Source organism: Eubalaena glacialis, chromosome 16 (assembly GCF_028564815.1).
Source record: "Eubalaena glacialis isolate mEubGla1 chromosome 16, mEubGla1.1.hap2.+ XY, whole genome shotgun sequence".
Lineage (NCBI taxonomy): Eukaryota > Metazoa > Chordata > Mammalia > Artiodactyla > Balaenidae > Eubalaena > Eubalaena glacialis.
In genome coordinates, this window is record NC_083731.1 from 86,473,447 (window position 1) to 86,497,532 (window position 24,086).

The window sequence follows — 24,086 nt, forward strand, 5'->3', positions numbered from 1 at the left end:
TGCGAACTCCTACAGGACAGCTCCGGCTCTACTGCAAAGGGGCTGTAAGTACTGGGATTCGGTTTTTTGGGGGGTTTTTTGAACAGTTTTATTGAGGTTTAATTTCTACACCGTGAAAACACTCATTTTAAGTGTACAAGTCGATGATTTTTAGCAAATTTACAGGGCTGTGCAACGATCATCAGAATCCAGTTTTACATCTCCATCACCCCAACAAGATGTCTCATGCCCATTTGCAGTAACTCCCTAGTCCTACTTCCAGCTCCTGACAACCACGAATCTACTTTTTGTTTCTATAGATTTGTCTTTTTTGGACATTTCATATAAATGCAATGGGATTCATTATTCATGTAACTCCTCTCTTATGTTCCAACAACTTACAGGAAGCCTTTTACAACTTCACAATGTTTTATTTTATTTTATTTTATTTTTTTTAAGCAGAGAATGGTTTATTGCAGGGCCAAGCAAGGAGAAAAGTGGCTCGAGCTCAAAACAAACCCCAAACTCCCACAATATTTTAAAACGTTGTTACTTTGTATGCGCTGTTATCACTGGTTGTTGACAGCATTACCCAAGATTGAAAAGTCCATCTCAGGGCAACCGAGAAGGATCCCCCCCCAGCTGAGCCCATTGAAATTTGTGGTGGCTCACACCATAATTTTACTAAACTTTTATGTCAGTGAAAACCTGCTGTCACTCAGTTGTTTTTTTGAGAACCAGTGATTAGATGGTTGATGCTAAGGGTTTGTAGCAGGAATTTTGATCCCACTTCCAAGCCCAAAGTGCTTGGATTTGGTGTCTCAGGAATTCGCTTTACCTCTGTAAATCTCTTTTTATAAAGCATTTATGTATTTGTTCACTACCATATGTACCTTAAAAAACCCAGCTTTATTGAGGTAAAATTGACATAAAATAAATGGCACGTTTTAAATGTACATTTTGTTAAGTTTTGACACTGATCTGCTTTCTGTCACTATAGATTCATTTCAATTACTAAAGTTTTGTACAAAGTCATACAGTATATATGACTTTTTGTCTGGCTTCTTTCACTCATAATTATTTTAAAATTCGTTCATGTTGTAGCTTGTACCAGCAGTTCATTTCTTTGTATTGCCGGGTAGATTCCATTGAATGGATATACCAGCCTTTGTTTATCTGTTCATCTGTTGCTGGACATTTTGTTTGCAGTTTGGGCAACTACAAACAATGCTCCTATGAACATTTGTTTGCAACTCTTTGTATGGAAGTATGATCTTATCTCTATTTGGTAAATATCTAGGAGTAAAGTTACTGGATCACGTGGTAGGCATATTTCAACTTAAGAAACAACCAAATTGTAGTTTATATTCCTACCAGCAGTTGTCACCAACACTTGGCCTGGTCAGTCTATTTGATTTTGCCATTCTGATAGGTGTGTACCTCATTGTGAATGTAATTTACATTTCCATGCTGACTGATGATAGCAAACATCTTTTCATGTGTTTATTTGCCATCTGTGATGGGGGTTCCCAAGACCACCCTTATGCTTTTAGTGAATCTCTAAAAGGATTCATGGGACTCAGCATATAGTTGTACTTATGGCTAAGATTTATTACAGCAATGTAATAAGGATATACAGCCAGATCACAAAAGGAAAGACATGAGCAGCGGCTGGAGGAATCCCATGGGGGTCAGTCACACAGGGAAAGTTTGTATCAGTTTAGAGAATTGTTTACCAGCCAAATTCCTAGAGGCCAGCCAAGGGCCAATTTTGTAAGTAGGTCTTTCTAAGGAGAGCAGTCTCTGATCTGCCACTTCAACTCTTTTCTACACACCATCCACTTATTTTCCTTGTTAAAATGTGTTTAAATAGTTAACCTTTTTTTAAAGTAACTTTTTTTCTTTTTGAGTTTTGAGAGTTCTTACTTATTTTGGAAACAAGTCCTTTAGCAGATATATTACTTGCAAATATTATAACCCAGTCTGTGACTTATCTTTTCATTTCCTTAACTGTGTCTTTTGAAGATCAGAAGTCAGTAACTTTGATCTAGGTCAATTTACCAACTTGTTCCTTCAGATTTCTTTTGATTAGTATTAGTATGGTATAGCTTTTTCTTTCCTTTTAACCCATTTGTGTCTTTAAAGTGTGTTTCTTCTAGGGATCATGTAGTTGGTTCTAGTGTTAAATAACAAGAAAAATAATGTATATGTACTCGTGTGAATACCGTTTTCAGTGCTCTTCAGACCCATATTAACATTTGGTACAATGATTTTTATCTGAAGGGGTTCCTTTACCATATCTTATACAGCAGATCTGGTGGTGATAAATTTTTTCAGCCTAAGTTGGAAAAAAATCTTCATTTCATCTTCTTTTTTTTCTAATCTTCATCTTGAAATCAATTTTTGCTGAGTATAGAATTCTAGGCTGACCATTTTTTCTTTCAGTGCTGTAAAGACTTTGCTTCACTGGCTTCTCACTTGCATTGTCCCAATGAGAAATCTGCTGTGTTCCTTGTCTTTGTCGCTCTGTATGTAGCATATTTTTTTCTGGAATTGTGCCTTCACTGGGGCTGCTTGAGCTCCTTCACATCTATTAGCTATAACAATAAAATTATAGAACAGTATTTATAATTTAGACTGTCAGGCTTAGATGTTAATCACAGTGTGTGTATTTGTGTGTGTGTGTGTTTTCTATAGGATTCAGTGATTTATGAGAGACTTTCAGAAGATTCTTTCTTTGTGGAGGAGACTTTAGCCCACCTGGAATGTTTTGCCAAAGAAGGTAAGTGAAAATTGTTTAGAATCGAGTTCCCTTTCGTAATGCTGTTCTCAACTGTTGAAATTGTAGCCTCAATGCATGTCGCTGCTACTCAGGCCCACAGGTGGGCAAGGGGGAGCTTGTTGGTATGTGAGACCTTGTATGCCTTCTGTTTGCTTAAAAATAAATGGTTCCCCAAACAAACCCTGTCAAGGCATTACTATTATTTTCCCTTCCTCCCACTTCCAACGGTATTTTGTGCTTACGCACAAACAGTAAAATGTATGTTTTTACTATGTGGCTCTTCCTTTATTCCTAAGGCAGTGTCTTCAGTCTATTATCTGTTTCTATTTGCTAAGCGTTACCTTTTATCAAGCTGTAGTAGGAACTATGCCTATAGTCGGAGAAAAAGGGAGGTTTTTCCGGTTTGTGTTGTGTATTTTGAAGTTAATTATTTTGTGCATATAACTCAGAATGCTGACGTAGTTGATATTTTCCTGCCATTCTCTTATCCTTCTGATTTTGACTTATCATCCATCTCTTAAGGAAATAAAATTCCTTGAGTGAGTTTTGAATAAGAACAGCATCTACTGAAAGGTTTATAGAAGCTTTGCAAAGCAAGGTGTAATATCAAATAAGGGTAAAGCTAATAATACCTTGAAAGCTGTAGCCCACTTTCTCCTTTTAGTTTATAAGCTGCTGCTTCCTACAGACACGTGTGTCTTGTCTGAAAGTATGGATATTTTGCAAGTTTGCATTTTGGGCCTTTTACTGCTCTCTGAAAATGTACCTGTGCTGTAAGCAGGTGACAGTAGCTAGAAGCATATGGGAACTATATTGCAATTGAGCTCAGAACAGAATAACGACTTCTATAGCTCTTCTGCAGAGAATTCGTTTCTAGGGAATCCTTAAGTATTTGAATGTTTTACAGGAGTTAGCCTAAAATATTACAGTCTGGTTTAAGGAAAAATTTTTTTTCAAACAAGTCCTTGCAAAATGGGATTTAAAGTCATTTTCTGTTATTTTGGTGATTTTCTGGCTTACTAAATTGGAAACTGAAGCCTCATTTGTTCTTTCCTTCATTCAGCAAATAGTGATTGAGCATCTATTCAGTGCCATGCACTGTTCTCAGCTTCCAGGACAGAAGTGACCCAAACATAGAAAGCTAATGCCCTGTGGGAATTTGCCAGTAACAGATGATGTCGTGGGGTGATGCGTGCTATGGAGAGGAAGTAAGCAGGATGCAGGGAACAGAGCGATGGGATGCTCTCTGTATGGGGTGGGTTAGGCAGAGACTGCAGGAAGGGAGGGAGAACCACGGGCTCTCCAGGAGAAAGTGTTCCAGTAGAGGGAAGAGCAAGTCCGAGTGTGGGGAAGTAAGAGGGCTGGCAGGGGCGCCACAGTGAGCAAGGAGGAGGGGATGAAGGAAGATCAGTAGGGAGGCCAGGGCAGGTCGGGTAGGGCCACACGAAGGCCTTCACTGTCCCATGGGCTCTGAAACGCTTCTGAATTTTGTTTTCAATTTCTCCTTCTCCCTGATCACTGGAACCAGGTTAGCCCTCTCTCGCAGGTCTGAGAACTCTGTGTGTTGCCTACATAGGTTTAACTGAGAGAGAGTATCAGCAGTGCTTGGTGATGTATAAAGAAGCCAGTGCAGCTGTACAAGACAGAACTCAAAGTCTGGAAGACTGTTATGATGCTATTGAAAAGGTAACATACCCCCTATGTGTTGTATATGCCAAGATAAATACGTGAAGAAAAGGCACTTATCAAGGTATTCATATCTTGATGTAATTTTAAAGCTCAGTCAAATTTTTTTCAGAAGCATACATCTGTCTTATTGTATTGAAAATTCATAAAATGTCTTTTAAAATATTCAAAATATTTCTCCCTCCTTTGAGTTGTATCCTAATCACCTCAATCTTGGTATCCTTTTTATAACTTTTCCCATTTCAAAAGAAATGCATGTTTATTATAGAAAAATAAGCTAGAATAATAAATAATAATCATCTGTAATGTTGGGCTAGTGACTAAGTTGGTCTCTTTTCCTTCTTCATATGTGTGTATTGTATATGTAGTATTCCATTGTATGTATTTAACCCACACCGAGAAATTTTTCCCATAAAAATTAAAAGTAAAAATGCCCCCATAATTTTTCCCATAGAAGTACTGCTTGAATCATGAAGTGTTCGCTGTAATAAATTGGGAATAGTTTCCCGTATCACGGAACATTCTTCTATGTTATCCTCCTTGACTGCTCCATGGTACTCCACTGTGTGGATGAGTACACTTTTATTGTGCTCTCTTTCCTCTGGTGGTTGCTTTTCCAGGGGCATCTCATGCACCCTGGGCTGTCGAGTGTCGCTGGGAATTTCAGCTGAGGCTTCAGGGATTTAATGGGTCCTGGGCCAACTTTTGTTTCCTGGCTTGATTTCTCTCGCCATTTGGTCCCATGAACTCTGCATTTCATTCCTGCAGGACCTTGGCCAGAACAGATTTAGGCTGAGGGGTTTTCTTAACATCACTGGGTCCATCTTTTTTTCAAAGTCGAATACTGGAAGATTAGGAACCTAACCCAGCTTCATACCCAGTGCATGAACATGCTGCAGTAGCCCTCATGGGCGATTACTCAGCGTCTGTTGACAAAGCACAGGAAAGGGGCTGATTGTGTAACCTGCCTGTTCCTTATGGGATACCGGTGGGTCTGTTACTCCCACACGCTGAGAAGACATCTGGCCAATAGAAAATTGGCCTCTTGAAGCACTGTACACGTATTAGTGTGGCAATTCTGTTTTCAATCAAACGGTTATAATTTATATTTTAGTTTTAAGTTTTAATCTGGGAGTCGTATGTGGGGAAAGAGGAAGTCATAGGATGAAGAAAAGAGTAAGTTAGCCTTTCCCAGGGAACGTGAGGTGGGCAGCAAGGTCAGGGAGTGCAGTGGCCTTAAACTGACCAATTCCTTCATCAGCTGAATGCTCGTCTCCAGCAGGTACACAGTGCCTGGCATGCAGTGGGTGCTCAGGAAATATTAACTGTACTCAGTTAATACTGGGGGTTGAAGATTTCAAGCTTGTCTGCTGTCCAAGGAAAGTAGGTGACCTTGTATAACTGGCAGGGCTCTTTATTCTCTTCCTTAAACTTCAGAGGCAGAAATAACAGGCAGAAGAACTATCCCAGGCTGGCTTTTCCTGTCTGGTCTTGGAGGTTGTCTGGCCTGAGTGAGTGCCACCCTATATTCTAAAGGTTACCTGAGTACCCAGAGCCGCTGATGAGCAGCATACGGCGCTTGGAAGGTCTGAGTGGAAATCTTATCATCCTTAGATACTTTAACAGAGCAGAATCATGTTATTTAACAAAACACTGATTTTTTTTTTTCTCTCAACGGCTATAAGCTTTAAAAGTTCAGGAGTCAAAAATTCTCAATATCCCTGTTTAGTGTGGATGAGAGGAGATTTAGCCCAAGTCATGTATGCAAACGATCAGGCTCTGTGATACTAAAATCACATTGATAACAGTCAGATTATTTGTTCATTTGTGTCTTACCACCATCCCTTCTCTTTCCCCCACTGGATGTTTTCCAGTTCATCCAGGAGTGATGAGCTCCTGGGGATTGAATCAGGCAGGGCAAACTTCCGGGGGGCTGGAGACTAGACCTCCCTATTCATTACAACTCCGCTGGGGAGACTTGTCCTGGGAACTAGATACCCTATTGAAGGGTACCTCCCAAAAAAGGACACACTGGGGGCAAGTGGTAGATGACAGGGTCATCAAGTGTTCATAGGTTTTGATCAGAAGGAACTGGGTTTTTTAAAGAAATATATCTTTCAAGCTATAAGAGCCAAACAATTATGATTCTTAACTTAAATTTTGCATTTTAAAAAATCTATATCATCAACTCTAGTTTTCTAGGCTTGGAACACCCATATGCCATCTAAAAAAGCTAATAGTCTTGTCCTTCAGTTGTCATTTTTCTTATTTTGTATTAACCATTCGAGGATCTATCTAACCATCTGCTTCATGACTTGTGTTAATTTCCACAATTCTAGGTGATGTTATGTTAGTTATAGTTATATGGCTACTTTCTGCAGACTTATAGATAAACGGAGTCTGACACCAAAGGGTGTAGGATTGACTGGCTCTGTGAAATTGGCTCTTATCAGTTCCATGCACACCATTATGGTCCTACTTGTTTTCTTCAGTAGGAGGGAGGTGTTTTCTGACCCTCCTCTTAGCTCTTCAGGTCAGTAGCACTTCTTTGCTTTTGAACATTTTTCCTTTTGGGGTTAATAAGATTTTAAATGTCTTTCTCGATGAGCAAGGGCGAGAAAGATGCCGTCTGCATTTGTATCAGTAGTCAAGTACAGCATAACTTAGAGTGTAATTGCTAAAGTAATTAAGTACCATGTTACCAGGATTGCTGTATTGGTAAAATATGAATTGATAGATTGACTGATTGAATTAGACTTGTTTCTGAGGCTCTCTGGCTTCATAGTTCCTTTGAAGCATTCCTTTCTTTAAAAAAGTGTGATAGCTTTATTGAGATATAATTCACATACCATACAGTTCACTCATTTGAAGTGTACAGTTGTATAGTTAGTATACTCAGAGATTTACAGCCATCACCATGATGAATGCAGAATATTTTCGATATCCCCCCGAAAACCCATATCCGTTAGTCTTCACTCTCTGCCATCCTCCCACCCCCACCCCATTCTTTAACCCCAGCCCATGCAACCACTAATTTACTTTTGCGCTCTCTGTACTTTCTTCTTCTGGATAGTCCATGTAAATGGAATCATATAATATGTGGTCTTTAGTGACATGCTTCTTTGATTTAGTTTACTGCTTTCAGGATTCATCCATGTTGTTGTAGCATGCATCCATACTTCACTCATTTTCAATGCCAGATAATACTCCATTGTGTGGATATACAATTTGTTTGTTCATTCCTCTGTTGATGGTCATTTGGGTTGTTCCACTGGCTATTATGAACAATGCTGTGATAAATGTTCATGTGCAAGCTTTCACTTGGACACATTCTTTCGTTTTTTGGGGGTACATATCTATGAGTAGAATTTCTGGGTCACATGGTAACTCTGTTTTTAACCTATTGAGACAATAGTTACGTTTCCAAAGTAGCTGCACCATTCTACATCTCCACAGCTGGTGTACGAGGGTTCCAATTTCTCCACCTCCTCACCAGTGCTTGTTACCATCTGTAATTGATTATACCCATCCTAGTGGGTATGAAGTGGATCTCATTGTGATTTTAATGTGCATTTCTTTAATGATTAATGATGTTGAACATCTTGTCATGTGTTTTTTGGTTATTTGTATATCTTCTTTGGAGAAATGTCTATTCAAATCCTTTGGCCATTCAAAAAATTAATACCTTTTTTTTTTTACAATATTTTATTTATTTTATTTTTTAACCATTAAAAAATTGAAGTGCAGTTAATTTACAATGTTGTGTTAGTTTCAGGGGTACAGCAAAGTGATTCAGCTATATATATATATGTGTGTGTATGTGTTTTTATATATATATATATACACTTTTGATTGTTTTCCATTATAGGTTATTACAAGATATTGAATACAGTTCCCTCTGTCCCTCTGCTATACAGTAGGTCCCTGTTATTTATCTATTTTGATATTATAGTGTGTGTATGTTAATCCCAAACTCCTCTAAAAAATACATTTATTTTTTTAGAATAGTTTTAGGTTTACAGAAAAAATGAGCAGAAAGTACAGATAATTCACATATAACCTTCCTCTCCCCCTTACACAATTTCCCTTATTATAAACATTTTGTATTTGTGCTATGTTTGTCACAATTGATGAACCAACACTGACATGTTGTTATTAACTAATCTCCGTAGTTTATATTAGGGTTTGGTCTTACTGTACAGTTTTGTGGGTTTTGACAAATACATGTGACTATCCACTATTGCAGTATCATATAGAGTAGTTCCACTGCCCTAAAATCTCCTATGCTCCACCTACTCTGCTGTTGTTGGATGAGTATTCTTTAAAAGTCAATTAGATGCAGTGGATTGATGGTTCTATTCTGTTCAACTATATCTTTACTTATTTTCTGTCTGCTGGATCTGTCAATTATTGATAAGGAGGTGTTGGAGTCTCCAACTATAATAGTATATTCATCCATTTCTCCTTGCAGTTCTATGAGTTTTTGCCTCATATATTTTGATGCTCTGTTGTTAGGTGCATACACATTAAATATTGTTATGTTTTCCTAGATAATGGACTCTTTATCATTATGTAATGCCCCTCTCTATCACTGATAATTTCCTTGCTCTGAAGTCTGCTCTGAAATTAATATAGCTACTGCAGCTTTCTTTTATTAGCATTAGCATGGTATATCTTTCTCCAGTCCCTTTATTTTAATCTATCTGTGTCTTCATATGCAATGTGAGTTTCTTACAGGCAACATAAAGTTAAGTCTGTGTCATTTTTTGTTCAATCAGACAGCCTCTTTTAATTGGTGTATTTAGATCATACATGTTTATCATGATTATTAGTTTAATATCTGCTGTATTTGTAACTATTTTTTATTTGTTCCCCCTTTTTTTCTTTTTCTTTCTTTCCTTTCCACTTTTTTCTGCCTTTGGTTCTAATTGAGCATTTTGTATGATCTGCTTTCTCTCTCTCTCTCCTTTTTTTTTTTTTTTTTTAGCATATCAATCATACTTCTTTTAAAAATGTTTTTAGTCCACTTTCAAATAACTCTACACCACTTCTCTCTAGAGGTAGGGAGATAATTCACAATAGGAACAAAAACTGTAAACCATCTGGTGATGAGACATTTATGGAGAAAATTATGAAATTTTTTTCTTAATGACAAGTAAGGACCTATATACGTGGAAGGGTGTATACAATATGTGGAAAAACCAGGGTAATTAACATGGCAGTTCTCCTCAACGTAATCTATGAATTCAGTGCAATGCAGGAATGCATAAAAGTACCAACAGAATTTTCACAGAACTTGACAAGTTTGTTCTAAAATTCATTCAGAAGTAGGAGGAGGCTAAGAATTATTGTGATATTTTTTGAATGAGAATAATAAAGGAGGCTTTCCTCTCTAGACATCAAGATTTACCTTAAGCTTATAATAATTAAAATAATATATAATATTTATTAACCATTTATAATCTGCTAGATATTATTCTAATCACTCTCCAAATATTAACTCTCACAATAATTCTATCAGTAATCTTATTTTCCCCACTTCTCCAGTAATAGATGAGGAAACTGAGCAACAGAAATGTAAGTAGTTTGCTTATGATCACACATCTAGTAACTTCTAGAGTTAGGGAATGAATTCAAAAGCCTAGCTCTTAACCATCATGCTACACTGCCTCATGTTGTAGTGAAATAGGGACAAACAAATAGACGAGTGGAAGAGACTGGAAAAAAAGTGTGTTTGTGTACGTATATGGGACTTCACGTAATAAATTATTAGACTGTATATCTTTTGTCAGAATTTTCTCTATTTATTCCATTTAAAAATATTTTTATCTTTAATTAGTAAAAACAAATACCTCTTTCAAAAAACGTCTAGAGGTTCCTGCTACTTGGAGCCACAGCCATTGAAGATCGCCTTCAAGCACGTGTTCCAGAAACGATAACAAATTTACTGAAAGCAAACATAAGAATATGGGTCTTGACAGGAGATAAACAAGAAACTGCAATTAACGTAGGTAATAGACACAAAGAATGTTTTTTTAAAAAAATCTAGTTGTACGTGTATCCTAAATATGCCCTAGAATTAAGAATGTATGGTTGAGTTTCCTTCGAGTAATTGCTTTATATGTCTTCAGGAAAATGTAGTGCAATGAAATCTTGCCATCTTATGGCAGAGAATTTGAACAAACTAAGCAAAGCAAACTCTTATCTTTCCTTCACATTCTTGAAACATAGAATGCAGAATGCCCACGTGAGTAATATGTAATTTCTTGTTGTTTTCCTTTGATGCTTGAAGTTATCTTATGGCATTTCCCCCCCAATGATGTATATACCTATGCTTGAATTATATATGTCTATTCATAAACATTTTGATCATTAGAATATTCAGTTAGTGTTTTTTTTCCAGGCTCTGATGTCACTTCCTTGCCTTTATAGTTTTGTTTTTTTTTAAATTTCACTGTTTGATTGTATGTTAGGGTTGAGGTGTGCAGAAAAGGAGTTGAAAAATCAACTTTTAGCTGTGAATGTGTAAATTTTGGTAAGAAGGAATTGACATTACTATTTTTTCCATGATCATCATGGTAGCCAGCTCTGGGTAGATTAACACATATTATAAAATCATTCTGTATTCATCAGACACCCTTTAAATGATATCTCCACTAATTTGTCTATTTTACATTCATTCACTTAATAAATACTGAATACTTGCTACATGCCAGGAAATTCTAGGATCTGGGAATGAAATATTGAGTAATAAAGTCTCTGTCCTCATGGAACTTACATCCAAGTAGACAAGACAAAATTAACAAGCAAATCACTGTCTGTTGTAATATTATTGCAGCAAGTGCTAAGACTAAAAACAGCAGGGCATAGCCATGGGTAGAGGGGTAATTAGACAGAAAACGTGTTAAGGAGGTGACATTTGAGGCAGAGACCCAGATGGAAAGAAGGAGCAAGCATTGGGAAGGTTCCAGGCAAAAGTATGGTGAACACGATGGCCCCGGTGTCCTATTTGAGGAACAATAGCAAGGCCAGCGTTGAGTGGAATACGGGGAGCAAAGCAGGGAAAGAGGAGATGAGAGCTTGTCAGGCCACAGTAAGAAATGTGTAGAGTTGTGAGCAGGGGAGTGATATGATCTAATTTGTGTTTTAAAAATACCTGCTGGCTGTTGTGTGGAAACTAGACTAAATGGAAGCCAGGAAATCACTTAGGAAACGTTTGTAGGAGTCTAGACAAAAGATGACAGTAACTTGTACTAGGATGTGATGGGGAATGTGTGGGAGGGACTCCAGCTGACCCTTGAATGTCATGACTTGAACTGCATGGGTCCACTTGTACTTGGATTTTCTTCAGTAGTACATACTGCAGTTCTGCAGGATGCAGAACCACAGATACGGAGGGCCAACTGTAAACTTATATGTAGATTTTTGACTGTGTGAAGGTTAGTGCCCTTATCCCAGCATTTTTCAAAGGCCAACTGTAAATTTGGGATACATTTGGTGGGTTGATCTGTCACCCCTCATTGATGTGGGTGCAGTGGGTGCAGATGACTCTTTCAAAGAGTTTTGCCGTGAAGGGAACAGAGATCTAGTGTGGTAGCAGAAGAGAACATATAGTTGACGAAGGGTTGGCTATTTCTGAAGGAGCTACTTTACCTCTCTAAACATCAGTTATCTTGTCTGTAAAATGGGATGGTAATAGTTTTTACTTCATAGGGTTCTTGTGAGGATGCCTTCAGGTAACCCCCGTGAGGAGCTTAGCTTGGTGCAAAGCACTCACCAAGTCCTGCAGGAATGTTAGATGTTAACGTGATTAATAAAGACTCGCAAAAGGGGTCCAACCACGATGCTGCCACTCATTTATCCATCTGACAAACATTTGGAAACATACCATGCATATGCTCTCCTTTTTCCAGCTCTTCCACATTTCTGCTTTAATGTGACTTGCTATGTTTCTTGAGAACCACGAGCTCAATGACCACAGTAACTTAGTGCTTGTCTTGTGAAGAGGCTCAGCTGACCCAGCACCATAAAAAAGGACAGTTGCTTTCTCTCCACCTTCCTAAATTACATCTTTGCCAGGCCCACTCCCGGACACTGTTAGTATTACCTGAGCCTTCACCTGTCTCTTCAGCTCAGGACTGAAACACAATCTAGATGAGACCCAGCAGTTATTGTTAAGAGCAGAATTTTTGTCCTTATCGAATGAGACTTACTTCTGTTACCAGAAGTCTACAATTCACTTGAAGCACCCTTTGCTCAGAATAAATGGATTGGGTTAGCTAATTGCTACATTGAATTGCACCCATTTCAAACAAGTGTTTAGTAACTGTGGTGGATTTGAAAAAAGAAAGGAAACAAACTCTCGATTTCTCAGAGTAGGGCTTGAAAACACTGGGAAGAACCGACAGGGCTAGAATGAAGGGCAGTACACACATGTAGTGGGAATAGGGCGATGCATACACCTGTAGGGGAAAGGGCAAAACACACACATGGTGGGCATAGGGCAATCATACATGTGTAGGGGAAAGGGCAACACACGCATGTTGTAGGGGGGAGTCCACAGGGGGAGCGCTGGCCCGCGGGAGGGGCAGTGCATCCGTGCCTTTTGCAAATGAGTATCCACCGTTGGCACAGGTTTTTAGTTTTTAAAAGATAATTGTGTTTTGATATAAAATATCCTGATTTATGACTGTTGCTTAATGTATAAAATGTTGTAAGGGCAAAGCAAGACATGTCTGATGGCTTAGTGCAGCTTGCCATCCCCCGACCCTTTCTGAGTTCTGGGTCCTAGCTTGGACTTCACTGTCTTCCCTTAGAGGCTGCTCAGGAAGAGGAGACCAGCTGAAAGACAGAGTCAGTGAACTTTGCCTGTATAAACTGAAGACTGTGCTGACATAATTTGTTTTCTTAGAGGCTTTCTGAGCTCTTGCTTTTTTCCGCAGAAAAGCAATAGCCTTTGGTTAGAGAGCTTTCATGTTACTTTCCTGGGTTTGAATGGCTGAGGAATGATTCAAAGAGAAAAAAGATTGAGAGCTGGTTCTGTGAGCTGGCATCTTTGCATCTTTGAAGAGAAATGTATAGCAGAGTGGTTGAAAAGACAAGCTTCAGAGTTATAAAGACCAGGGTTTGAACCTGAATCTTCTGCCTCTACATTTATCAGTCAGAGCCTTTTCTAACCCCCAGTTTTCTCATTAATAAAATGGAGATAGTCATGATACCTCTGGTTGTTGTGATGATTACGTGAGATGGTGTCTGTGAAGTTCTTTCTAAGATGGTGTATTGGGCAGAGTGAGGGCTTTGTAGGTGTTAGCTGCTGCCTTTATGAATATTGTGACAGTTTAGATTACCACCATCTCTCAAGGAGGTAAAGTTGGCTAACATCGTGCAGTTAAAAGACTATGCATAGTCTTGACACCGGTTCCAAACAAAATTTGGCTAAGGATTTGGCAGGAGGTTTACTTTCAGGAATCAGTATGTCAGGATTGTTTTTTGTCAACAGCAACAAGTGAAAATAAGGACTACTGTCACACATTTTGGGGGCATATTTTCTAAGACCACTTTCTAATTCTACTACCTTCTGAGAGTTTTCTGAGAACATGATTTGACATGGATCTGCTGCCTCTTGACCTCAGTAGGACATGTATTATTACATTTGGTTTACCAATGAATTTGTATGTGGTTTGTTCTCTGTTGTGTTAGCTTTGCTTCCTTAGGTTTTAAGAGGCTTATCACATATCTGTTGTAAATCTTCCTTTGCACCCAGTATAAGGCTGGGTACGAGTAGAAGCGCTCAGAACTTGCGCGATGACTTGATTTGCATTCTCGTCATAATGCATGGAGACTCTTTAGCCTTTGCTTAGAATCAGCCAGGAGAGTCAGCAGTAGCTTCTGCAGAGAGGAAGGCTCCTCACGGGGGCAGCACCAGGACCCTTGATGGGAGGCTGGCTTGCCCTCTGTGTCTGGTTTCTGCCCCGAGCAGCTGCGCAAATACTAACTTTCCAACCTGAGCACTGGGTCAGGAGCTGCCAGCATTCAGGCAGTTAACTTCGCCAGTAACTTATTACAAAATATAAGTGGACACGCGGACATTACAATAAAACATGTCGGGAAGTCGTGAGAATTCTTTGAAAAGTTTAGAATCTCTGGTTTTTGAAAAAGCATTGCAACAATGCAAAGCAAATATCCACATGCTCCAAACAGAACTGTAATTTAAAGATCATCATATTTTATGGAATAGAACACTGTTTACCTAGGAAGCATCAGATAAACCAATAACTAATGAAGAAGACCATTTAAAAATGATTCTCTCCTTGTAATTGAACCGACTACATACATAAACAGGCATTTTGAATCACATACATATGAAGCTACTTTTGTTATTTTGTACTACATCTACAAGTTTCAGGAGATTTCAAAGGAAACATTAAAATGATATTGTATAAATTTACATTTAAATTCCAACTTACATGAAATTGATTTGTATGAAATCATTTTAGAAAATTTGTTCCATAGGAATCATCAGTTATAGATGTACAAAAATTTAATTTTCAAAATTATTTATCAGAAATTTATCACAGAGTTCTTACAGTCTTTAAAACTCTCTTAATAGTTCTAGCAAGAGTTATATTAGCAGAAAGATCCTGCTCAAAATTAAAAATGATCAAAAATTACAGTCTTTCATTTGTCAAGAGTAACATTGCTTTCAATTATATTGCTTGAAAATAAAGTTGCTAAAAGTAAATTTTGATGATCTAATAAATGAATCTGCAGAAAATTAAGGCAGAAGAATCTTATGATCAATCAAGATTTCACATTAATAAACTATTTCTTGCATTATATAAAATTATGGCACCAAAATATAACTTTTTGCAGTTTGTAAGTTTATGTTGTTATTCACCATTACACCTGTTATGTTTTGTAAGTATAAAATATTTTTAAAGAAAACCTTTATATTTTAGTATCTGTGATGGCGTTTCCCCCTTCCTTTTTTTTTTTTTTTTTTTTTTGTGAACAAGGGGCCCACATTTTCATTTTGCTGAGAAGGAAGCTGGAGAGGATATATTGAAGATTTGTGGGGAGAGGAAACGGTGTGAGATGGCTGTCTGGAGAGTGGGAGGGTGCGTGGACCAGCGGGCAGCTGCTGAATTATATGCACACACACCATCTCCTAAGGACAACCATTAATTCTCAGAGAGGAAAACGGAACCTGTGAGATGGAGGAGAAATGTACACATTTATTTCTTTTGGTCATGCCTTGGATGATATTAATAGTATCCTAGGTATCATACCGTTGATATAGCAGTTTGACAGAGCAGGACTTGGCTTTCTCAAAAACTTGGAATTATTATAAAGCATAAACTGAAGCTCATGTCATAAAAAGATAATAAAAATAAAAATCCATAGACATTGAAAAGTACAGATTTAGCCATTAGTTATATGCACCTTCCCAATCTTTTCTGTTTAAGTTACCTTTTAAGATTTAAATGAACCAATTTTTCGATTCCTTTTCCTTCTACAACCCCTTGCTCAGTTTTTGTGATGAGCTACTGGGTTTGAAATAGTCGTGAGGTAGAAAGTATGATAAAGAAAGAATGTAAATAGATTTTAAAAATGAGCTCATGCAAGGCATTGAGCCTTCAAATATGTGACATCTTTCTCTTTTTGTAGCATATTCCTGTAAACTGTGATCAGGTCAAATGCCTCGTATTCAAATTGAATGCAAATTCATTAGAGGTAAGTGATTTTTAAAATTATATTTAATATGAATGTAACCAACTTGTTACTTGAGGGTTACCCAGCTCCTTTAAAATCTACATAAGATTGCCTTCAACTCCCACTCAAGTCCATTGGAGAGTCTAGATGTGCCCCAAGATACTTTCCCAAGACTCTGAAAATTCTACTGGTTTTCTGTTCTATGTCAGCCCTGGTTCCCACTTATTCCTCCCTCTGTCTGAGGCTAGTCCTTTATCACCCCCCTGGTGTCATACCAAATCCAGGATTCAGATCCTTCATTTTTAAAATGGAAAGAGGAGAAAAAAAAAATCTGTCAAAAAAAAAAAAAATGTCTATATAGCAGTCGTTATGAAAAGTTTGAAAAGACAGATGGCATTTACCTTGCAAGAATGAAAGAACTTTGGAATTCAATATTGAACATCCTTGCCCTTAAAAGTTAAATGGCTAGTTCTGTTAAATATTTTTTACTGTATCATTTTCTTAGACTCATTTTTAAAGAATTTTAAATAGATTTCATTTATTCCTTTTCTGACACTCTTCCTTTTAAAAAATGTAGGTCTGAGTTTCTGACATGATCATTCTTCTCCACGAAAAACTTTAAAAAATATTTCTTACAAGGCAGATCTGCTGGCAATGAATTTCCTCAGTTTTTGTCTGAGAAAGTTTTTATTTCTCTTTCACTTTGAAGGTTAATTTCACTGGATATAGAATTCGAGGTTGGGGTTTCTTGTTCTTTCAATACTTTAAATATTTTACTTTCTTCTTGACTGCAAGGTTTGTGATGAGAATTCTATCATTTCTTATCTTTATTCCTCTACAGGTAAGGTGGATTTTTTCCCCGCTCTGGACTCTTGCAAGATTTCCTCTTTGTTTTTGGTTTTATGCAGTTTGAATATGATATGCCTAGGTGTAGATTTTTGGCATTTATCCTGCTTGGTATTTTCTGAACTTCCTGGGTCTATGCTCTTGTGTCTGCAATTAATTTTGGAAGATTCTCGGTCATTAGTACTCAAACTTTGCCTTCTGTTCTCTACTTCTTCTCCTTCTAGTATTCCAATTGCTTGTATGTTAGACCTTTTAAATTGTCCCACAGTTCTTGAATATTCTGTTGTGGTTTTTTGTTGTTTTTTTTTTTTTCCTCTCTGAATTTCACTTTGGGAAGTTTCTGTTGACATATCTTTAAGCTTGTTAATTCTTTCCTCAGCTGTGTCCAGTCTACTGTTGAGCCCATAAAAGACATTCTTCCTTTCTGTCAGTGTTTTTACAGCCCTGTGGGTGTGGTGTTAATGTATGTGGGAGGGGAAGTCTTCTGTAATCTTACGATTAAATCTGTCTTTAACTGAAACTGTGCCCCTTGTGTCTTCATAAGTGTTTCTTAGTGCTTTCTTTCTCCCCTTAGGTGAGACAGGGAGTTCCGAGGGGGCTGGAGTTGGGTAAATGCCTTTCCCTCCAGGTGGGATAAGGCTCTGGTAAAGTCTTTAACCTCGGAGACTAGGCTTTGGCAGTGGAGAATGCTCTGGGCATATTTCACAATGGTTACTTTTCCCCACCTTCTGCTGAGCCATGAGGGGAATTTGTTTAGCTTTTCACCATGAGAACCTCACCGTGAGGTTCTTAGAGGTAAACGCACAGAAGTGTGAGGACCACCTCTAAGATTGCAGCCCAGGGAGTTTCTCACCTTCGTGCTACTCCACACGTGGCCTCCAACAATTCCTCAAAATTACCATTGAAGTGTTCCTACTCGCTTCTGGCTCCAGCTTCTTCTCCAGATAAACAGATTTCAGCTGTAATTCTCTGTGTTCACATGTCTCTCCAGATTTTGGGGTGGCAGTTAGTCCTGTAACCTCAGTTCTCTGACGGATGCAAGCGGAGTTGATGTTCAGTATGTTCAGCTTTTTTTCTGTAAGAATGGCAGTGACATTCTTACAGAAACTTAGAATCATATAGGTTTATTTCTTACCCTCTACTGAACTTTTATAGTTTTCCTGTACACTCATTTAAATGTATTTATCTTAATACGTTAAATCCTCATAAGCCAATGGTATAATTTTTGCTTTAAACAGTTCAGTGTATTTGAAAGAAATTAAGATAAAAATAGTCTTTTATACTTTACTCATAGATTTACATAACTTTAGATTTTCATGGGTTTTTTTCTGCTTTTTATGTTATATTCTATTTCACTAAGTGTATAGTTTTACTCTAAGCCCTTTTTTCCCAGCTTCTTGATTTTTATGTATCAAATAATCACTTTTTATTAGAACTTTAAGTTTTCTTCTGAGTAAACACTTTTATTACATGTATAGCAGTCATGGTTCTTAACTGGAAGCAAGTGTGTGTGTGTGTATAAAGATTCATTGAGCTGTATGTTTAAGATTTGTGCATTTTACTGTCTGCCTATTACACCTCAATAAAGTATTCAGCATAATATAAGAAATCTCATCATGTTTAAGGAGTAGTTAATTCATGTCTTACCTCTTCATAGCATATAATAGTGATGGTATCTTTTTTATCATTTTTCTTTATTTCTCAATTTAGTTTGCATGTGTTTGGGGTTGTATATAGCTTTTGTACTATTAATAAGGCCTTTAAAAAATTAATTAATTCATTTTTGGCTGTGTTGGGTCTTCATTGTTGCACGCAGGCTTTCTCTAGTTGCAGCAAGCGGGGGCCACCCTTCGTTGCAGTGTGTGGGCTTCTCATTGCGGTGGCTTCTCTTACTGCGGAGTATGGGCTCCAGGCGTACGGGCTTCAGTAGTTGTGGCGTGTGGACTTACTAGTTGTGGCGCGTGGGCTCAGTAGTTGTGGCTCGTGGGCTCTAGAGCGCAGGCTCAGTAGTTGTGGCACATGGGCTTAGTTGCTTTGCGGTATGTGGGATCTTCCCGGACCAGGGCTCGAACCTGTGTCCCCTGCATTGGCAGGCGGATTCTTAACCACTGCGCCACCGGGGAAGTCCCATTAATAAAGGTTTTAAAAGTATAACATAGAGCAACATCTTCTTATGTTTTATAAAGCCCCTCCATTGTTAAATATTAGATGAAAGCTGAATTATAGTTTTATTTCTCCAAATTATATACACCAAAGGAAACTGAGACATATGTTCAAATTTGTGTTTACAAAATTTGTGAACATTTTGGTCTCGATTACATAGGTAATTAGAATTTTCCAGAAGCTAGTCTTAGTGTAGCCTACTTTGGAAGGCTTTATTTCACTTCAATATTGTGGTTTAAATAGTGATCCTGGTATTTTGTCTCTCTAAGCTTTTCTCATGTTTTAAGTTCCTGTAAACTTTAAAGTTATATCATTTTCAAAGCTCATTATCCCTAAATAATCATTATGAAATTACTGATGTACTTGTTTTACATAATTGACGCATATAATGCAATTTTCCCGTATAATGTGCTGCCAGTTACCAAACTGTATTTTACGTAATTAATTTCAGAAAGTCAGTCACAAAGTCACATTCTAGAATGAACTATGTCAGAATTGGCTTAACTCCTGTTGGTATTGGCAGCAGAAGCAGTGGAAAAGAGAAACAGATAAATAAATTAGGGACGAGAGAAAAAAATTAAACATTAAAACTGACAGTTTTAGCTTCAAGCATTTAGTGTTCCTAAGCAATTGTAAAATTGAAAACAATATGATAATTAGAAAAGCACCAAATTTTGGGTTCAGTAATCAATGAAACGTGGGAAAAGTTATTAAAGTAGAGGCAGCCTTCAATTTTGTCAGATTCCATTTGGGGGAAAGAACAATTGCAGTCACTTGAGACCATTCATGGAACATTCAGTCAACTGTGTGGAAAGAGTAGAGGTGGAAATGTTTAATATGATGTATACGTTATAGTACACTTAATAGTTCCTACACAGTGTGAAATCCAATTTCACGCTTTTGAATTCCATCTGTTATTAGACCTTCAAATTTATATAAAGGTCTCAGTAATTCAAGGATTATTAAATTACCTTTTAATTCGGGAAACACACACAGTTACTGCATTTGAGTAATAAGCAATGAAGGCCTTTTGAGAAAAAGAGGGTTGAGGATTATTTTATTAAATCTTTTGGTGCTTGATACCTGTTGTGCTTTTAAAATTTTTCCCCAAGTGGCACATTTTGTTAAAATTTCATTTATTAATATGTTAAGGAAAGTAGAGATCTTAAATCTCCTCTATCGATCATTGAATATAAGTGAAAATTATAGTTCAGAAAAATAATTAAATAATAAACCCTTAAATATGATTTACTACTTTATGGCATTCATTTTAGCGAGTCGCAGAAATAAAGCAGATACCTCAAAAAATATTTGGTACACTGATCAGGTCTACCAGTCTTTCAATAAATGGTGATAACTGATATTTTTCAGTTGTTTTTTTTTATTCTACTTGCATTTGATGAAGGAATTTTCTTTACTGTTAATCTATATCACTTAAAATTTTATTACATGTTTTGGTTGAAATACTCCACTACTTGAATTTTTGACTCTGTCACTGGCGTGGGAATCATTTCTGTAAAATTTTGAGCTTTCAACAGTTTATGTGAATTTTGAAGGAAAGAAAGGATGGGGTAAAAAAAAATAAGGTACAGGAGGTGACTCCTGCATCTTAAATCGAGTCTCTACAACAATCCTTCTCTCTATAACAGTCCTTCTCTCTTAGACACCTGATACCCAGTTTTATAGAGGTCGACCCCATTATTCTGTTCCCATCTTTTAAAGTTTTTCCAAAATTTCCCCAAACTTCCTTGTCTGCTATTAGCACCCTTCCGTATTTTCCAACTAAGAATTCACTCCTACTTACATACCTTTTCAAAAACAGCTTTATTGAGATATAATTCACATGGCATAAAATTAATCTGTTTAAGATAATTCAATGGATTTAAATGCATTTACAGATATACGCAACCATCCGCAGAATCAATTTTAGAAACTTTTCATCATCTCTAAAACAAACTCCGTACCCTTTAGCTGTCATCTCCCTGACCCTCCTTCCCCCCGCCCCTAAACAACACTCCCCTACTTTCTGTTTCTATGGATTTGCCTCTTGTGGACTTTTATATTAATCAAGTCATATAACAGGCAGTCTTTTGTGACTGGCTTCTTTAACTTACCGTAATGTTTTCTAGGTTCATCCATGTTGTACCATGCATTAGTACTTCATACCTTTTCTTATAGCTAAAGAATACTTCATTGTATGGATATACTGTATTTTGTTTATCCATTCATCAGCTTGTTTCCACTTCTAGGTTAATTATGAATAATGCTGCTGCTTGTACATTAATATACAAATTTTTGTGCAGACATATCTTTTCATTTCTCTTGAGTGTATATACACTAATGAGTGGAGTTGCTGGGTCATTCAGTAATTCTACGTTTAATTGTTTGAGGAACTGCTGGACTATTTTCCAAAGTTGCGGCACCATTTTACATTCTGACCAGCAGTGTATGAGAGTTCTGATTTCTGTACATCCTCACCAACACTTGTTATTATCTGACTTTTTAACTTTCGTCATGCTGGTGGGTATGAAGTGGTATCTCATTGTGGTTTTGATTGGCATTTACCTGATGACTAATGATCTCAAGCATCTTTTCATGTTATTTATTTACTTTTAAATTTCAATTCTGTGAGATTTTCACAGGGAAGAAGGAGGTAGACATACGCCTTAATCTACCATCTAGACTCAAAAGGTCTTTTCATTTATATTTAAAATGATAAAGTAATTTTCCCCTCTTTGTTTTAGGCAACACAACAAGTGATTAATCAGAACTGCCAAGATCTTGGAGCCTTGTTAGGTAAACAAAATGACCTGTCCCTAATCATTGATGGTAAAACATTGAAGCATGCCCTCCACTTTGAAGTTAAGAAGAGCTTCCTTAATTTGGCCCTCTCATGCAGAGCAGTATTATGTTGTAGGTAAGAATATATTCACTGTTGTGTTTTTTCCTGCTATATTTAATATTGTTTATGTGAAGAAAATATAGACATGGAAGTACAAGTTTTTGTAGAGACAAAGTTCCTTCCTGGGAAAATATTTGCTCAAACTGAAATGAAAAGTCTGAATTTAATTCATATTGTCAGGTTTAAGGTTTATTCAAAAGCAGTTTATAATTTTTCAGTGGTACGTTGTTCATCGATGTAATGGCCAAATGAAAGAAGTCTTTCAGGTAGAACAAAGGCTCTCAGTTTATTTACAGTGAGGGGCAAATTTAGAAACAATTCACTGACACCTAGAGGAAAATGAAGTTATGAGTAGGAGTTCAAGCAAAAACATTGTTTTTTTGAAAAAGCAAATCATCTACAACCAAGATGCCTGGAACTGAGAAAATCATGAAACTATGTACAGAATAGTTGCTCCTTGCTCCTCAGTAAAAATAGTAAATGGATCAATTATTAGAGCATATTAGTGCATTGGACTTGTAAATATTATTACAGGCGTACCCCTCAATCAGTGCGGTCCACTCTACGCTTCACACACCTCCCTTAAATGTCCTTCTGTGTTCACTGTCATTCAGCATCTACTAAAAATATTCAGCAACTTCTGTTCTTCACTCTGCTTTCCCCTGAGGTGTCTGTAGTTTATTTAGCCTTCAGGATTCTTTGTGACCTAGTCTTCTATCAGTTAGAGCTGACAGACATGATGGAAAGCTGAATTCAAATCCAGCTTAGGGGAAAAGGGAATTTATTAGCTCACAGAGCTGAAAACTCTGCAGGTAGAACTGACCTCAAGAGAAGCAAGCAAACTCATCAATAATCAGTTCACGAAAAGGGTTTCTTTTAACCGTTCAGATTTGATAAACCGGTTTTCATTTTGCATCATAACAGTATTTTAAGGAATTCTCACCTTTTCTCTCCTCTCACTCCCTACCCATGCTGGTGGAAACTGGAGGGGACAATGAAAGGATGTACCAGAGAGGCAGAGAGGGGAAACACAGGGGCTGATTTTGCCACTAAGGATGGATATTCCAGCAGTTGGCTTGCGTGGACTGTTGGTGGTTTGTCCTAAATCTGGCTTCACTTATGGTTTGATGTAGGCTCAAACAGTGTCTCCTGTGTGATTCATCTGGTGCAGGCTTTATCCCCAGGCTGGTTCCCATTTGGCAGTGGCAGACCCGAGCCTCACATCCTCATAGGTTTGTGTCCAGAGGAGGATTTGCATACGCTCTCTCCCAGAAATGGGGCGTCATCTCTCATTGGCTCTGAAAGTAAATACTTGCTGTCAGGAGCCTAAAATGAGAAGCAAAACAGAGGAATTACTTACATGCTGGTAACAGGGAAAGTGCTGCTGTACCCCTAGGTCTAAAGGGGTCGGAGGTCATGGTCACTGGGACCTGAAAGGAGAGGGTCCTGGAGAGTGGGCTGCCCTGAGAGGAGCAGTGAGCTGTGGCGGACAGACAACCAGCTGGGGAGGACATTGCAGGGAGGAGCAGGGAATGACCAACCTGACCTCACTCTCTTCCCCTTCCAGCTTCTGCAGGGGTCACTCACCAGCCGGCACAACTATGACTCCAACTCTCAGTTATCCAGGCTTATGTGATCCGGTGCCTTGGTTTCTCCACGTCCTCACGCTTAAGTGTCCCCATCAGATGAACAGTAAACAGAAATGCACGTAAAAGTGAAGTCTGCTGACTGAGCTGTGTGCTGAACTGGTGAAAACAACTGGGTATGGAATTGGCTGAAACTGTTACTTACAAGAGAAGTGGAGGGCGGTAAAAAAGAAGAGCAGGCTGCGTCTCCAGCATCCTTCATGGCTTTAAAATTTTATGATTTAATTTTATTTTTCTGCACATTCTGCTAAAATTTCATTAAGAATTTTTAGTCTATGCCCCTGAAGGATACTTCTTTGTGGTTTTATTTCCTTTAATGTCTTTGACTAGCATTGGTATCAGGACAATCCCAGCCTGATAAAATGAGTCG

At 37.7% G+C, this 24,086-nt stretch overlaps 1 pseudogene; it reads left to right on the forward strand.

Annotated features, from left to right (window-relative positions):
* Positions 1-24,086, forward strand: part of LOC133076398 (phospholipid-transporting ATPase IB-like) — an 84,079-nt pseudogene that overhangs the window by 26,457 nt on the left and 33,536 nt on the right.